The 14,318-nt window shown below is 42.5% G+C and overlaps 1 long non-coding RNA gene across 2 annotated transcripts in view; it reads right to left on the reverse strand.

Moving 5' to 3' along the window:
* LOC136159123 (uncharacterized) overlaps positions 1 to 14,318 on the reverse strand; it is a 102,025-nt gene that overhangs the window by 14,951 nt on the left and 72,756 nt on the right. Inside the window, exon 2 of one of the 2 annotated variants that reach the window (XR_010661419.1) lies at positions 7,506 to 7,773. This is a non-coding gene — a long non-coding RNA (uncharacterized lncRNA). Of the gene's footprint in view, positions 1 to 7,416; positions 7,774 to 14,318 lie in introns of both variants that reach the window. The other variant, XR_010661418.1, reaches the window with a different exon arrangement.

Below are 14,318 nucleotides of genomic sequence, written 5' to 3' on the forward strand. Positions count from 1 at the left end.
GCTGCAGAGAGGCGACTATAGACTTTGGTTAAGCACAGAGCTCTCTTCATTTTAAAAACACCTAGGTAAAAAATGATTAATATTTTTCTCTGTTAAAAAATTTTAAATAGATTTTAGATGATTGAGGCTTTTCTGGGGAGATGAGGGCAGGCCTCCCAATGAGGTCCACCATGACTTGGGAATCCAAGGAAAGGAAGCTGGGGAGGACTCCAGGGGGTAGTGAGGGGTGGGGCCAGAAAGAGCGTGCACACATGCTGCCAGGGGCTGCCATCCTTTACGTCTCCCACTGGCACCAAAGGGGAGGGCACCCTGACTTTCTTATCAGCTTGTCCAGATGTGGGGCAGAGAGGGAGAGAGGCGGTGAGGCTCAAAAGCTGTCAACGGTGGAACATCAAATATGGAGTCCAACTCCCTGCAAGACTCTGATCCAAGATAACTTAGAGCAAGCTGATAGCCTCAGACCTAAACCATGACTGGGGAAGACCAGAGGGAGAGGGAGAGAAAGTTCTACAGAGAGTCCCTGGGACTTAGAAAAGAAAAGTATCTCCCAGGTATGCTGAGCTCATTCATGCATCTCTTTGGCCAAAGTCCTCACAGGAATTTCAAGTCTTAACCAACTTAAAAAGCAAAGAAGAGGGATGTCCTTGGTTGTCCCGTGGTTAAGAATTCACCTACCAACGCAGAGGACATGGGTTCAATCCCTGTTCAGGAACTTAGATTCCCACATGCTGCAGGGCAACTAAACCCAAGTGCACTCAAAACTAGGCCCACGTGCTGCGACCACTGAAGCCCATGCTCCCTGAAGCCTGCTCTCTGCAACAAGAGAAGCCACCGCAATGAGCACCTGTGCATCTCAACTGGAGAGCAGGGCCTGCTCGCCCCAGTAGAGGAGCCCCACAGTGCAGAGCTCAAGCGCTGCAATGGAGACCCAGTGCAGGCATCATAAATAAACAAACTGTTCTAAAAAAAAAGAAAAGTTCACCTGGCAGTCCATGGCCACCCACAAGATGTGATGTGAACTTCACAAAAAGTGTTTCTTTGCCCCAAAAATCTCTGTGTCAGATTTAGGATGTCTCCATTTAAACCACTGGCCCTCCTTTAAACCCAGGGGTCAAAGATGCCCATAATGTTTAGAATACCACTGAAGAGAGGGCATATTTTGTGGACCCGGATTCAAATCCCTCTTTTGCCATTTTTATGACCTTGAGAAATGTACTCATTTCTGAGCCCTGGGCTCTGCATCTAAACAATGGGGGTTAATAACACCTACTCCATTCCATCAACTCTAAAATATCTTTTTCCTTGCATTTTAGCATCTCCAAAAACTGGATACATTTGGGGGCTCCTGACAAATTGTAATTGGCAGCTTTTTTTCCCCAGTGGCACATGAAATAATAGTGCATCTTATGATCAATGGCATCTTAAATTAGTGAAATACAGTGCTTTACAGGGCTTAAAAATGCAAATGTGGAAAGATTTTATTCATTATAAACTCTATATGATTGCATTGTATACTTCTTAGAGGCTCAGCCTCCTTAACTGTAAAATGGAGATACCAACTTGATGGAGTTGTTGTTAAGGGTCAAGTAAGTTAACACAGAGAAAGTGTTCAAAACAGAGTGTGGCTCAGGGCAGCAGACCTCAGCATGATTATCATCCCAAGACCTCTGACTCCTCTGAAGACAAACTGGTAATTGATCTATTCCCAAAACATTGAATGTGCTGTGGCTGCCATTAGGGCTCTAGAGTCAAGCTCAACGGTTCTGAATACTTGCTCTGCCACTTACTAACTCTGGGCAAAGTCCACAATTTCATTCAGCTTCTCCTTTGGCATCTGTCAAGCGAGAATTTCAACAGGAACTGCTTCAGGAAGTGTGTGTATGTGTTAGTCACTTAGTTGTGTCTGACTCTCTGCGACCCCATGGACTGTAGCCCGCCAGGCTCCTCTGTCCATGGAATTCTCCAGGCAAGAATATTGGAGGGGTAGCCATTCCCTTCTCCAGGGGATCTTCCTGACCCAGGGATTGAACCTGGCTGGGTCTTGTGTATTGCAGGCAGATTCTTTACCATCTGAGGCCGCAGGGAAGCCCTCAGAAAATGTGGGTGAACCTTAAATGAGAGCCTAGCATGGTGCCTGGCAAGTGGAAGTCCTCAATAAATTTTAGTTACCATCTTTAGTAAGCAGTTCTGCTTTGAAAAACTTCTGGTCCAGCTACAGAGATGGCCCAGAGAGAGAGAATTACAATACCACAAGTAAAAGGTAACCCCTCCTGATACACGGTCCTTGTATTTGTATAAGTAATGTCAATGTCCCCTAGCCAAAGACCATCCAGGAACACACCTAAGGTCAAATAGAGTCGGTACTGCTTCCTGCTATGAGGACACCTGACATCATGAGGAACCATGAAATGTCTCAGAAAGAGGGCATCAGGAAGGGCTTGTTCTAGGAGTTGGACCCACGTTAGCTGATTTACAGGAGGACTCAGGGAAGTGAAATAGGAGCTATCAGAACCTAGGCAAATTTTGTGATTATATTAATTTTGACTTAGTAGTCAGGAGGAAAGAAGCAGGTCTAGAGTTGCCACTGAAGAAGAAACAGTAGTCCTTCTCATCAGCAGTGCAGGGGATCATCTGGCCATTTTGGCAGTTGCATGGTATTTACTTTTATCCTTGTTTTGGCATAATTACAGAGTGGTCTTTTTGCTGTCTTGTTCCATCACATCCATGAAATCCCCCATCGGATGCTGATAGTCCATGAAATTGCTTCTGTTCACCGAGGGCACTGGATGTCTAAGGAGGCCTTACAAATAGCTGAGAAAAGAAGAGAAGTGAAAGGCAAAGGAGAAAAGGAAAGATATTCCGATTTGAATGCAGAGTTCCAAAGAATAGCAAGGAGAGATAAGAAAGTCTTCCTCAGAGATCAATGCAAAGAAATAGAGGAAAACAATAGAGTGGGAAAGACTAGAGATCTCTTCAAGAAAATTAGATACCAAGCGGACATTTCATGCAAAGATGGGTACAATAATGGACAGAAATAATAGGGACCTAAGAAGCAGAAGATATTAAGAAGAGGTGGCAAGAACACACAGAACTGTACAAAAAAGATCTTCATGACCCAGATAACCACACTGGTGTCACCTAGAGCCAGACATCCTGGAATGCAAAGTCAAGTAGTCCTTAAGAAGCATCACTATGAACAAAGCTAGTGGAGGTGATGGAATTCCAGCTGAGCTATTTCAAATCCTAAAAGATGATGCTAAGAAAGTGCTGCACTCAATATGCCAGCAAATTTGGAAAACTCAGCAGTGGCCACAGGACTGGAAAAGGCCAGTTTTCATTCAATCCCAAAGAAAGGCAATGCCAAAGAATGCTCAAACTGCCGCACAATGGCACTCATCTCACACACTAGCAAAGAAATGTTCAAAATTCTCCAAGCCAGGCTTCAACAGTACATGAACCATGAACTTCCAGATGTTCAAGCTGGATTTAGAAAATGCAGAGGAACCAGAGATCAAATTGCCAACATCCACTGGACCACAGAAAAAGCAAGAGAGTTCCAGAAAAATATCTACTTCTGCTTTATTGACAATGCCAAAGCTTTTGACTATGTGGATCACAACAAACTGTGGAAAATTCTTAAAGAGCTAGGAATACCAGACCACCTGATCTGTCTCCTGAGAAATCTGTATGCAGGTCAAGAAGCAACAGTTAGAACTGGACATGGAACAATAGATTTGTTCCAAATAGGGAAAGAAGTATGTCAAGGCTGTATATTATCACCCTACTTATTTAACTTATATGCAGAGTACATCATGAGAAACGCTGGGCTGGATGAAGCACAAGCTGGAGTCAAGATTGCCAGGAAAAATATCAATAACCTCAGATATGCAGATGACACCACCCTTATGTCAGAAAGTGAAAAAGAACTAAAGAGCCTCTTGATGAAAGCGAAAGAGGAGAATGAAACCATTGGCTTAAAACTCAAAACTAAGATCATGGCATCTGGTCCCAACACTTCATGTCAAATAGATGGGTAAACAATGGAAACAATGAGAGACTATTTTCTTGGGCTGCAAAATCACTGCAGATGATGAATGCAGCCATGAAATTAAAAGATGCTTGCTCCTTGGAAGAAAAGCTTTGACCAACCTAGACATCATATTAAAAATCAGAGACATTACTTTACCAACAAAGGTCCATCTAGTCAAAGCTATGGTTTTTCCAGTAGTCATGTTTGGATATGAAAGTTGGACTATAAATAAAGTTTAATGCTGAAGAATTGATGCTTTAGACCTGTGGTGTAGAGAAGACTCTTGAGAGTCCCTTGGATTCCAAGGAGATCCAACCGTCCATCCTAAAGGAAATTAGTCCTGAATATTCATTGGAAGGACTGATGCTGAAGCTGAAACTCCAATACTTAGGCCACCTGATGCAGAGAGCTGACTCACTGGCAAAGACCCTGATGATGGGAAAGATTGAAGGCAGGAGGAGAAGGGGACGACAGAGGATGAAATGGCTGGATGGCATCACCAAATTGATGGGCATGAGTTTGAGCCAGCTCCGGGCGTTGGTGATGGGTGGGGAAGACTGACGTGCTGTGGTTCACGGGGTCACAAAGTGTCGGACACGCCTGAGGACTGAACTGAACTCAGCGAGTGCACATTCACGCGCTGTCCGCTGTGGGGTGTTTGACCAAGTGTCCCAGGTTGCCTGGACCGAGGAGGCCCAGGCTGAGGGGCTGGGACACAGGACTTTCAGCGCTAAGATGAAAAGTCACAGGCCAATCAGGACACACTGGTCGCCCCGGCTCTCAGGGCTGCCGTCCTGCTTCTCAGCCCTCAGCGCCTCTGAGAACGTGTACCGGTGACTACCTAGTTTATACCCCACTGATTGACTCATGTCCACACGTGAGAATGTGCTTTGGAGGCAAAGTCCCAGCTGTATCATTCACTGGTCGCAGCGCTTTGAGCAACGTATTCAATGCCTCTGAGTCTCCAATTCCTCCTCTCTGAAATGAGACTGGGACATACTTTGTGTGAGGTATGGCATAGTTCATGTGAAATACTTAATGAGATAACTATGTCTTCAAAAATGCCTCGCACATCATAGAGGCTGCATTGATGCCACACTTCATTCCTCCCCTAACTTCCTCCTCTATGCCATAGGCTCTGCGCCATTTCAAGCAATGGTCTTGGATTACAGATTACATTTTGGGAACCTCATTTTTAGAGCTCTTAGTATGGTCCCAGATGCCTATAAACACTTAAAAATTGATTTTAATTATATTATCACTGTTTCTACTCTTCCCTTCAGTATCCCACTTGTGTCTTATGCATCTCTATCCCCTTTTCTCACAGGAAACTTAAACCTGTAAGTAAAGACAATAATAATAACAAATCCTCTGTTTCTGGAACACTTTACAGCTAATAAGATGTTTTCCACAAGAAAATTAAAAACGAAAACCTGATAGGCAAGTATTGTTACTCTCCTGTTTACGAATTACCAAACGCAGCCTTGGAGAAGCTGTGTGCCTGATTCATGATGACATGCCCAGTAAAGAAACAGAACCAATCTTCTGAGTCTCCAGTCTGCCCTAAAACAACTTTCCCCAGGGGCTCAAAACTGGATTCTAATGCAGCCCCATTCCTCAACTAGCAGGGGCCCTGGACAGGGCCTCCTGAACAGATGTGGTTATTGGGACAAGCAGCTGTCATTTGTAATTTCCTGTGTTATCCCCCAGAGCCCACAACTTAATTTCACTTTAAATCCGGCATGGCTCTTGCCAGACCCATGAGAAAATCCTATTCGAGATGGAACCGCTAAAATCTGACTCAGAACTCTGCTGGATTTTCATCTGACTATCAGTTCTGCTCAGGCCCCGGCAGCTGGGCTCCGCTGGGACTGGGTCATTCATTCTAACTCCCTCTGACTTGCCATCACCTGCCCCACTGCCCCAAGAAGAATGCCAAGTGGCCTCATGACTATTCCCCTTGGGAGTCCTTTAAGTGTCTAGGCCTAAGCAGAAATTACAGATGGGGTTTGGTATTTAACTCAGGCTGATTCCAAAATATTTCCCCATCTGGAGCTCTTCCACGGAAAAAGCATTTGCAGTATGTGGGGGCAGGGTGTGGGGCTGGAGGGGAGCCAGGAGCGCACCATCTACAGCTCTGAGTCCTACTGGCAGAAGGTGTGGCAACACAGGCCACCTTCCCAGGGTAACCCAAGCCAGTGGAATTTGTTATGGGGCAGAAGGAAGCTAAGTTTGGGGTCAGCAGACCCAAGATCAAACACCAGTCCCCAGGTTCACAAGGTGAGTGGCCCCAAGGTATGCACTCACTCTCTCTGAGTATGTGCTCTCCTTTGTAGCAAGAAAACAACAAGGCCTGGACTGCCCTTCTCTTCACAGCAGTCCTGAGCTAACGGACGTAAAAGCACTTTAGAAACTGAAAATGGCTGGACAGGCACGAGCTGTTAATATCACGGTGCGGGCTTTCTAAAGTTTGCGATATATTTTTCCAACAGAGATTCACTGAGCATCCCAGTTCTCTCTGGTCTTTGTTTTTTGGGGTTTTTTTCTCTTTAGGTTCCTTTGATCTCCCTGCACGAAGTCAAAGTTAGCCAAAGAACAGATCTGCACTCATTTCCTAATTCACACAACTATTCAAGGCAGTATCTGATATCCCATCTCACAAAGATAGCCCAAGAAAGTCTGGCTGAAAGGAGGGGAAAATACTTTTCCCTAAAAATTTGCTTTGTGTTTTTTGTTTCTCTAATCTTGAAGGAAATTTTACATTCTGTTTCAGAGTGGGGAAAAGAAATAGGACGAGAACTTGAGAATTAGAAAGGAAAATTACATCTCTCACACTTAAGGATGATTGAAAAGGGGTTATATTTATAAATAACATACAGTTACTTGTTAATGTAGAGTCAAGGAGAAGATGTGAATTTACAACACAGAGAGATAACATCGTCAAAGTGATGTTCTGGGTATTTGTAAATCTTTGCTAAGCACAGATGAATTTACTTACCACAACTCTAGTCGGGCTTTGTCCAGGGAAACAGAGATTTTTAGAAAATATGACCCATTTGTTCTTTACATCCTAATACTGTTTCTCTTTTATTCACACGGGAGCTAATATGTTTCCTGAGAACTGGCTATATCATTTATAAATCATTCACAAAGGACTAAGACCAGGAAAATCCAGAAATGTATTTCTCTCTGTGCTGTCCCTTCCAATCTGACCCTGCTTCTGTTCACAGTATCCCACTGTTACATGCTTCCAGCAGAACCTTTCTGTTTTAGAAACTTTCCATTTCATCGGGATGAGTGACAGAGGAGCCAGCTGGGAACAGGTGACAGCCGGGACAAGCGCATACATACTAACCACATAGCATGAAACCCTCTGCAACACCCACCAGCCCACAAACACCGGAATCTGAGTTTGGCAGCTGAATCTTGGACTCCACCCAGAAGGTTTCGTTCAGGAAATACCAGAAGTTCTCACCACTGTGCAGCAGCTTCACTTTCAAGGTCACACCTCAGCATGAGGGGTGCAGTGCAGGAACGCAGGAATGCTGCGTTTCAGAAACGGGACACTATTCAAAGTGACCACGAGATGGCCTCACTGCTCAGACCCACGTTAGTGTTCAGGCTGTAGCTTCAGTCCTCAAAGCAGGGTGGCGGGCACAGAGGTGTGTTTTCAAGAGTGCCGCTGAAATCATGATCAAGAAGTGGCAGCTTTTCCGTTGTTCTCCGGAAACTTATCAACTTATCTGGAAAATTATCAATAACAACATAGGTTTAGAGTCGAAGAAAATTAAATTTTATAAATTAAATTTTTCACTCTAATGTTGCAGCTAAATTTTCTGTTCAACAATGTATACTTTCATTAAATTTCCTTGGTATCCTGATACAGAGCAATGAACCCACTGATTAATAAATATATTCCCGTGCTTTTTTAAAAGCTGATATCGTGAGGACGCTTTGCGTGTGTGTTAGTCGCTCAGTCATGTCCGACTCTTCCCAACCCGGTGGACGGTAGCCCACCAGACTCCTCTGTCCATAGAATTCTCCAGGCAAGAACTTCCCAGGGATCAAACCCCAGTCTCCGGCATTATAGGCAGATTCTTTACCATCTGAGCCACCAGGGAAGCCCCAAAGAACCTTTAAACGCATCATAAATTGGTTCTGCAAAGGGCTGTAAATAGTTTTAGGCTAACAGACAAAATGAGGATGTCCATTACCTGCACCTCATCACCACTGAGTATATATTTTCCTAAAATATATCTTTTTAAAATCTCTCTTTTGTGTAAGATATTCTCTTCTGGGTCTCCCTACATAATGCACATAATTATGTGGGTCTCCCCACATAATGCACTAGAGTTTGGGTGAAATTTCACAACATTCCATGACATGGAATACAGAATAAACTTAATTGCATAAAGAAGCTTTCAAGGCCAGGGTCAGCATGACAAGAACCCACAATCACTCCTTCAGCCCATGATGAGGCATGCCATCGTCAGCTGGACCCATGCCATATTCCTTACGACAAGAATGAGAGGTCAGCCTTACAGCAATCTGGTTTGGCGGTGCCAGCTATTTACAGGAATTGTCCTGGAATGCCAACTGCCCAGCACCTGGAGACTGTCGAGCCCCTAAGTAAAAGTCTAAGTGTTAGTTGCTCACTTTGCAACCGACTCTTTGCAACCGACTGTAGCCTGCCAGGCTTCTCTGTCCATGGTATTCCCAGGCAAGAATAGTGGAGTGGATAGTCATTCCCTTCTCCTGGGCTCTGGAACCCCAAGGACTTTTTAATTCAGTCCCTGCCTTCACAAGGGAAGGAAGCCCAAGTTCCTCAAGAAGGTGAGCTTGGGCACTGCCCCTCCAACTGGAGGAAGAGAAAGGCCCTGAGCCCTGGTCAGCCTCTGTCCACTAGGGCTGCCACAGTCTGGAGTGGCTTAAACAACAGAAATGTATTTCTAGCAACTCTGCAGGCTGGAAGCCCAAGATCACGGTGTTGGCAGATTCTGTGGCCTCGTTCCTTGGTTCCCTTCCCACTGAGTCCTCGGATGGCCTTTCTCTGTGCACACATGCTCCTGGGATCTTTTCCTCTTCCTTGAAGGACCAGTCTTACTGTTAGGGACCAAACTTTATAACCACATTTAACCTGAATCATTTCCTTAAAGGTCTTTCTCTGAATATAGTTGCACGGTGTGGGGGGAGGGGGGGGTAGGTGGGGAGTAGGGCTTCAGCCCTGAATCTTAGTGGAGGATGCAATTCTGTCTAAAACACCAGGTAAGCATGCAGGGTTATTTGGGACAACCCTACTCCTTGCACAATACTTAGTCGACTGATTAAGCAAAAAGTAGTATGACATAATAGGTTTTATTTCCATTTCTTTGATTAACTAATGAAATTATGTAACTTCGACATACTTATTGGCCAGTTCTGTTTATGCACTTTGCCCGTTTTTCTTTGGGGATATTGGTGCTTCACTCTTTGATTTGCCAAAAAAAAAAAAACCTGGGGGGCTACACTGAGTCTTAGTTGCAGGGAACAAGCTTAGTTGTCCAACAGCATATGGGGTCTCAGTTCCCAGACCAGGGATGGAACCCGAGTCCCCTGCATTGGAAAGCAGATTCCTAACCATTGGACCATTAAGGGATTCCCTGCCAAATATTTTCAGAGAGAATGTCTTTTACTCCATTACGGTTACCATGTGTCTTTTTAACTGGATATGTTGATGACATAATTTGTGTGTGCACACTCAGTTGCTAAGTCGTGTCTGACTCTCTGCACCCCCGTGGACTCTAACCTGCCAGGCTCCTCTGTCCATGCTATTTCCCATGCAAGAGTCCTGCAATGGGCTGCCATTTCCTTCTCCGTGGGATCTTCCCGATCCAGGGGTGAACCGTGGCTCCTGCAATGTCAGCAGATTCTGTACCACTGAGCCACCTGACATAATCTGCATTAATATAAACTGTATTTGTGGATTATCTCATCTGTGTCCACACTCATCCCCTTCCTGGTAGCCTGCAAATGCCGCTCAGGGGACACAAGTGTTTCCAGAAAAGCTGACTCCAGCCCCAACCCCGGGGGCTACAGCCTTGACCAAGTCAATCAGCACAGGCCGTGCCCTGTGATCGGTACAGGGTGGGCATGTGACCCAAGTCGGTCCAATCAAAGTACTTCAAATACTGACACAGACACCTCTGTTCCTAAACAAGGTCAGGGAAGCACATACTCTCAGGAGCTCCTGTCAACCACGTTGATGAGTCCTTTTAGGATTCAGGTGGAAGCCAAGACAGCACAGAGAGAGGAGAGCACCACGGTGTATTTTCCACAGACTTTACACTTGTCTCATCCTCTCTCTCTCTCTTTCTTTCTTTTAGTGACTCACTTGGGTCGAGTTCTCCCAATATATTCAATTTAGCTTTCACAGGAACAATTCTTTTTTTCATACTCATATTGTATCAGTGTACACACGTACTTGATTACATTGCATAAATACAGAAACAAGTACACTTGACATAAGCTGGTTTGGAAACATGTTACTATCTGAGCAAAACTGCCAGAACTACCAGGTAAAACTGGTCACGAGCATTTGTCCTTCTGTGGGCATCAGTATGTTTTACAAAGAAAATGATGAACGTTTCTTAACCTGATAAAATTGATTAAGTGGAGATTGATCAGCTGAATGCAACTGTTTAATTTGTCATTTCACTTAGAAATTTCCCATACACTTGCACATTAAACTATTCTATGATTTGATATTTTTGTTGTTCATTTATCAGGTCCTAGTGGTAAGGTTATGCTAAGTTTATAGGATGAATTTGATGTGATCATGTATTTCTACATAACTAACAGAGCATAAGAATTTGGTGTTTCTTTAAGAAATGCACTCATAAAAGTATCAGACCTTAGAATCTCTTCTGGAGGTGACTCTTTTATAATTTCTTCCAAGGTTGCTTTTCTTTCAGATTTTCTACTTCGAGAGTTGGTTTTAGTAATGTGTTTTCTCAGAAAACCATCTACTTCATTAGGGAGCTTCCCAAATACATTACCATAGAGTCAACATAACATTCTCTTCTAAATTTTTCAACTGTTAATTGCAGAAATTTTTCTGCACACATAAAACGAGACAGAATATGTAATGGACCTCCACATATCCATTATCCAGCTTTAAAAGTAATCAACATTTTTGCCAATATTCTTTCACTTATTCCTCAATCAACTCTTTAAAATAGAGCCCTATACTTTTTCAGCTTTACTGAAGCATAATTAGCAAATAAAATTGTAAGACATCTAAAGTGTACATAATGATGATTTGACACACATACATATTTTGAAAAATTTACCCGAATCTAGTTAATTAACACATCCACCTTACCACATATTTATCTTTTTTCCCTTGATGAGAATATTCAAGATCTAAAATTTTATTAAATTTCATTTATACAAAACAGTGTTAACGACCACAGTCACCATGTTATACGTTAGAACCTCAGACCTTATTTTTTTTTTCTCAGACCTTATTCATCTCATAGCTGAGAAGCACTGTATTGTAAAACAAGTGCCAGCCTTCCTATCATTCCATTCATATAAACTTCAGTAATTCTTCTTTTAGAACTTTTTTATTTCAAAGTTTAAACACTTTTATGTTTATAATTTTATCTCATTTCTCATTCATTTTAAACTTTCTTCTCTTTTCTTCTCTATTTTCCCAAGGCTTTCTTGACAAAGATATTGTTTTCTCAATGTGTTGGCTCTTAGATTAATGTATTAATTCTACAGTTTTCTGTTTTCTAAATCAAAGATTTCTGTTAATAAGTTATTTAATATTTCATTCTTACCACTGCTTTCCTTAGGCTGATTTAGTTAGTTTTTCTTAGCTTGAGTGCTTGCTTTTTTAATAAGGAGTCTCTTGAGAATATCAACTTGCTGAACTCAGTTTTGGCCTCATGCCTTATAATGTACTCATTTCCAATATTTTCTAAATCATTTATAGCTGTAGTTTTTAAAGTCTACTTCAAACCGTGAAATATTTAAATTGCTTCCTCTTTTTTTCTCATATCTAAGTGAATGTGAGTTTTTGTTTAGAATGTGTACATTAATTTTATTACATCCATTTCCTTCCACCCATCTCCATTATTATGTCACATATTATAATAACACAAGTTGTGGATGTGACTGGTGATGGAAGTGAAGTCTAAAGCTGTAAAGAGCAGTATTGCATAGGAATCTGGAATGTTAGGTCCCTGAATCAAGGTAAATTGGAAGTGATCAAACAGCAGATGGCAAGACTAAACACCGACACTTTAGGAATCACTGAACTAAAATTGACTGGAATGGGTGAATTTAACTTAGATCACCATTATATCTACTACTGTGGACAGGAATCCCTTAGAAGAAATGCAGTAGCCATCATAGTCAACAAAAGATTCCGAAATGCAGTACTTGGGTGAAGTCTCAAAAATGACAGAATGATCTCTGTTCGTTTCCAAGGCAAACCATTCAATATCACAGTAATCCAAGTCTATACCCAAACCAGTAATGCTGAAGAAGCTTAAGTTGAATGGTTCTATCAAGACCTACAAGACCTTCTAGAACTAACACCCAAAAAGATGTCCTTTTCGTTACAGGGGACTGGAATGCAAAAGTAGGAAGTCAAGAAACACCTGGAGTAACAGGCAAATCTGGCCTTGAAGTACAGAATGAAGCAGGGCAAAGGCTAATAGAGTTTTGCCAAGAGAACCCATGGGTCATAGCAAACACTCTCTTCCAACAACATAAGAGATGACTCTACACATGGACATCATCAGATGGTCAATACTGAAATCAGATTGATTATATTCTTTGCAGTCAAAGATGGAGAAGCTCTATACAGTCAGCAAAAACAAGACCAGGAGCTGACTGTGGCTCCGGTCATGAACTCCTTATTGCCAAATTCAGACTTAAATTGAAGAAAGTGGAGAAAACCACTAGACCATTCAGGTATGACCTAAATCAAATCCCTTATGATTATACAGTGGAAGTGACAAATGGATTCAAGGGATCAGATCTGATAGACAGACTGCCTAAAGAACTATGGACAGAGGTTTGTGACATTGTACAGGAGGCGGTGATCAAAACTATCCCCAAGAAAAAGAAATGCAAAAGGCAAAATGGTTGTCTGAGGAGGCCTTACCAATAGCTGTGAAAAGAAGGAAGCTAAAGGCAAAGGAGAAAAGGAAAGATATTCCCATTTCAATGCAGAGTTCCAAAGAATAGCAAGGAGAGATAAGAAAGCCTTCCTCAGTGATCAATGCAAAGAAATAGAGGAAAACAAGAATGGGAAAAACTAGAAATCTCTTCAGGAAAATTAGAGATACCAAGGGAACATTTCATGCAAAGATGGGTACAATAACGGACAGAAATGGTATGGACCTAACAGAGCAAAAGAGATTAAGAAGAGGTGGCAAGAATACACAGAAGAACTGTGCAAAAAAGATCTTCATGACCCAGATAATCACAATGGTGTGATCACTGACCTAGAGCCAGACATCCAGGAATGTGAAGTCAAGTAGGCCTTAGGAAGTATCACTATGAAAAAAGCTAGTGGAGGTGACAGAATTACAATTGAGCTTGTTTCAAATCTAAAAGATGATGCTGTGAAAGAGATTCACTCAATATGCCAGCAAATTTGGAAAACTCAGCAGTGGCCACAGGAATGGAAAAGGTCAGTTTTCATTCCAGTCCCAAAGAAGGACAATGCCAAAGAATGTTCAAACTACCGCACAATTGCATCATTTCACATGCTAGCAAAGTAATGCTCAAAATCCTCCAAGCCAGTCTTCAACAGTATGTGAACTGTGAACTTCCAGATGTTGAAGCTGGTTTTAGAAAAGGCAGAGGAACCAGAGATCAAATTGCCAATATCCGCTGGATCATTGAAAACGCAAGAGTTCCAGAAAAACATCTACTTCTGCTTTATTGACAACGCCAAAGCCTGTGACTGTGTGGATCACAGTGAACTGTGGAAAATTCTTAAAGAGATGGGAATACCAGACCACCTGACCCGCCTCCTGAGAAATCTGTATGCAGGTCAAGAAGCAACGGTTAGAACCAGACATGGAACAACAGACTGGTTCCAAACTGGGAAAGGATTATGTCAAGGTTGTATACTGTCACCCCGCTTATTTAACTTATATACAGAGTACATCATGCAAAATGCCAGGCTGGATGAAGGACAAGCTGAATCAAAATTGCCAGGAGAAATATTAATAACCTCAGATATGCAGATGACACCACCCTGATGGCAGAAAGCGAAGAAGAACTA

Source organism: Muntiacus reevesi, chromosome 1 (genome assembly GCF_963930625.1).
Source record: "Muntiacus reevesi chromosome 1, mMunRee1.1, whole genome shotgun sequence".
Lineage (NCBI taxonomy): Eukaryota > Metazoa > Chordata > Mammalia > Artiodactyla > Cervidae > Muntiacus > Muntiacus reevesi.